This window comes from Montipora foliosa, chromosome 8, assembly GCF_036669935.1.
Source record: "Montipora foliosa isolate CH-2021 chromosome 8, ASM3666993v2, whole genome shotgun sequence".
Taxonomy (NCBI): Eukaryota; Metazoa; Cnidaria; class Anthozoa; order Scleractinia; family Acroporidae; genus Montipora; species Montipora foliosa.
In genome coordinates, this window is record NC_090876.1 from 22091210 (window position 1) to 22095371 (window position 4162).

At 37.0% G+C, this 4162-nt stretch overlaps 1 long non-coding RNA gene across 1 annotated transcript in view; it reads right to left on the reverse strand.

Annotated features, from left to right (window-relative positions):
• Positions 1-3809: 3809 nt before the first annotated feature.
• The window catches only part of LOC137967597 (uncharacterized), a 3493-nt gene continuing 3140 nt past the window's right edge, over positions 3810-4162 (reverse strand). The window contains exon 3 of the long non-coding RNA XR_011116543.1: positions 3810-4162. This exon is cut by the window's right edge and continues 169 nt beyond it. This is a non-coding gene — a long non-coding RNA (uncharacterized lncRNA).

A 4162-nucleotide genomic window follows, 5' to 3' on the forward strand; every position in this document is an offset into this window, starting at 1 on the left:
TTGCAGCAGGGAGAAAAAGTCTCGATCGTTGTGTGAAAAGTGTAATGTAAGGCTACGTAGTGTAATGTAAGATTCCCTGGAGATTTTAGTAGCGACCAATGAAAGCGCGCGTTTTTATGTGTGATGTCATGAGACAAATTTGCATGACGCGTGCGACTAGTGATGATCTTGTGCTCGGAGGTGAGTGAAAACACATTTTTCCCATTTCCCTGACCATTGCGTTGTGTACACTTGCTTTGAGTGTTCTTCAATAGTTATTTTCGAACCATCGTATTCTATATTGAGTGAACGAGCTCAAAACTAACCCGGCGTACGTGTTCTTATCGGCCGCTGTTGTCAATTTCGGATTTCGGCCTGCGAGTAGAGCACTTTGTTTTTCGTTTTGTAACCATTGAGTCGTGAAAAATTTAATTTAATTTTCAAAGAAAATATGTTGTCTGCAAAGAACAAAATTAAACGATCAATTTGACTTGTAATTCATGGCTGCATCTTAATTTTTGCAAAATAAAATTTCTACAAGTGAAACAACTTTCATGTGCGAGAGAGTTTAAATGGCCCGTTACATGCTCCACGCTGAAAAGTCTGAAAACGCTTTGGCGATTTTTTACATGGCACTGATTTTATTAAACTTAATTATTGTATATTCCTGTTTTTTGAACGGCCGTTCAAAAATTACAGCAGTACTTTCCATATTATAGCAAAACACGTTGATATCTACATTGTTGTTAGAGATACAAAGTGTGCAATTTCTATTATTGTATTATTGTAAACTAGATAAGATCAGTTGCAGTACTTTCGAATAAAAAAATTACAACTACTGTTGGGTGTTTTGGAACTCTGATACAAATCTGTAAACTATGTATTATATTGACTGTTTCGTTGGCACTTAGCGATAGCTACTACTAGTTTTTAATGGAAACCGTAAAGTTCTTTCTTCCAAATGTTCGAATGCTCATTATTCCTCATCCATTCTCTTTTCTTAAAGTGCCCCTGTGATAAAAAAAAAAAACACTTCCTTTTTTCCTTCAGATTTTGAAAATGTGTTTGCTTAACACCTGACTGGCAAAATTTCGAGTTTTGAATTTTATCCAAAGGCCGTTTACTTTGAGTGTAACTATTGGATTTCACAGTCCGCCATTACTGACGTTCAAAACTGACCGATTGGATCTCAGAGGGTTGGATCCAGGGAAAAGTGACGTCAGAGGCTCACTAGCTTAAAATTTCGGCGTGTGAACGCAACTTATTATATATGCAAAGCGTGAGTTTAAAAGTCTGAAAGCCCAAAACCCCCGTGCTGCATATTAATTCTGCGGCGTACACACGTATTGCATTGTTAAACTAGTGAGCCTTTGACGTCATTTTCTCCTCGATCCAGCTCTCTCAAGAACATAATGTTAGTAATGGCGGACCATTAAATAGGAAAATTACAGTTAAAATAAAGAGGTGTCTTTTAGAAATCAAGGCTTAAAACGTGGGTCACTTAGTGTTTTGTTAACATAGTCTTGAAATCCAAAGAAAAATGTGAATTGATTTTTTGGTCACAGGGGCACTTTAAGCCGTTATTCGTTGTTCATTATTCCGCTTCCACTACCAAAATTATGAATTTATTTGAATTATCACCTGGGAGACGCGCTTTAATGATCTGAATAAACGTTGTCGCTTTGACATCTTCGCGGTCACTAGCGTTTTAAAAGAGCAAAACATTGCTTTCAAGTGCAAAGTGAACTGTATTCTTGTGCAAATTTTCACTCTTTGTTCAATGACCCAAAGTGGCTGGTGGTTACGCAAGGTCCTGTATAATATACGTCGCATTCGACTGGCAGACGAATTCAATACGGAGTCTAAAAGTCGAGTGAAATAGTTAGCATTAGTTTGTGCCCGTACTGCGAATCATCAGCGGTCACCATTTTCGAGCAAAATGGTGCCATTCAGAAGAGAGATCGTCATGCTGAATGGAAAAACGAAGAAGACAAAATTTGCTGTTTGGACTTCACACGACCTACAAGAATTTGCACAAGTTTTTCGCCGAAGAGCTCCACTAGCCGCCATCTTGAACCTATACTAATCTTGCGCATGTGATTTAATGTTTGTGTGCGGGCTCAAATTAGTGTACATCATAATTTACATCACACCGAAGGGTAATTTATCATGTTATTCGATGCGCTCTACATACGAATTGACTTGCTCGTGTTAAATTCGTGCCAGTTATATTCGTCTGCACTGCGACGTATAAACAGGGCCTAAACGACAACACCTTAGAGATGACTTATGATGGCGGATTGAGAATATTGAAAGTAGCTGTGGATCCGCAGACTACTTTGACAATGTTATGACAAAATTAATTGTCAATAACAGGACAGACGCATGAAAAACTGACATCAAGCCTGCGTCTGTCTGACCACCACATCGCATCTTCAGCAATTTTTTCGATTCTGCTCGGATTTTCTCGCTTTTTTCGCCGGTATTTCGTACTTCCAAACTTTCCATTCGCACTTGTTGGATATGCTAGGCACTACGCGCCTCACGTTGACTATTTACCATCTCATATCCAGCGCGAGCTCATGGAATAGTTGTTAATTATACATTGCTGACAAGAAACGCCCGAAACTTTGACACTGAGATGACTGTGAGTTTATAGTTCGTTACATAACCTTTTGTACCTAACCAGTATAGTTTCATATCAAAAGGCAACACTACTGTTCAATTGCCCTAATTTAAGATATCACCAAAAGCCTCGATAACAGAGAATGTGCAGGAAATCTCTTTTTATCCCTTAATAGCACTTGTGACACTGTAAGGCACTATTCTGTTATCCACACTGGCATCAAAGAGGTTGAAAATTTGGGTTAAATCTCACCTCCAGAAAAGCGGGCAAAGAGTTTGGTTCGTTTAATTATTGATTTTCAATTATCCTGGACGGACCACCTTTAGTATACACTTGTTCCAAGACTGGCAAGTGTATAAGTAAAAAAAAAAATGTCTAAAAAATAATAATAATAATAATGTCTAAATATTCCCTAATTACTATCACCTACTGTTTCCTATGCATATTTTAAACATTAAACATTCAATATTTTGGGTTAATAGTTATTAGTAAATTTTCAGCTCCGACTATTGCATTTCTAGCTTTTTGATTGGCAAAAAAAATCCGACTATGAGCTAATAGTCGAAGTTTTACGTCATATGGAAAATAGTACACCAAGATGCTCTTTCCGGACGCTTTGCGCTACGCACTCGTTTGTTATTTTATCACTTCATATCCAACTCGGGCTCATGGAATAATTGTTATATATCATGTCGTAAAACTTCAAAGTGAGGAATTTAGCAGAGTTAATTATGCTCCTATTGAGGGAAAATAAAACCTCCCATTTCGTCACTAAAATTATCGAAATTTCCCGACATTGATAACCTTCATACATGTCTCTTTGTTTCTGTATGATCTCTTATGTCATGCTAAACCCTTTTACAATCATCATCTGAGCAACATTATAGTAATCCAACTCGAAATTTATCCTGTGAAGGGCTCTTCATCCGCCTCTCTGAAACAAACCTAAAAAAATCCTGTCCCACTATTATTGCTCGGTACTTTGGGAATGATCTCCCCCTTTCCATCCGCTCTAGGCTTATTAAAAAAATTGTTCAGGAATTTTTATCTTCGAGCATTATTTTTGGCAATCAGATTAACGCTGGACTATGGTGTAATCTAAACTGTTCCTATTGCTTCTCATCACTCACATATAAATTGCTTTGCCGTGTGTTTGTATGTATCAATTCATTAGTTATAGATTCTATCTATTTTTTTTTTTCTTGTTAATGAATACTGTTGTTTTCCTTGTATCCACTAAATTCCGAATTGTCATCTAGCTGTTGGGCATATTATGTCTAAACCATCGATTGGTCTCTTCCCAACTTGGTTGTGTATTCACGTGCTATAATTGTGGAGAAGTTAAGTTCTACTACAAATGAAATTGCATGTCGTTGATTTGGCATGGTAATGAATAACAAAGGTATGTAAAACAAAGGATAAAAAATGATTGACTTATTCGTTTTATCACTGAACAAAATACTAACCATAAAAACGTTACTGAGCATTTTAACGACTGTATGCCACTGTTTGTTATTTTTACGTGGTAACGATGGCATGAAGTGGACGAAACGTTAT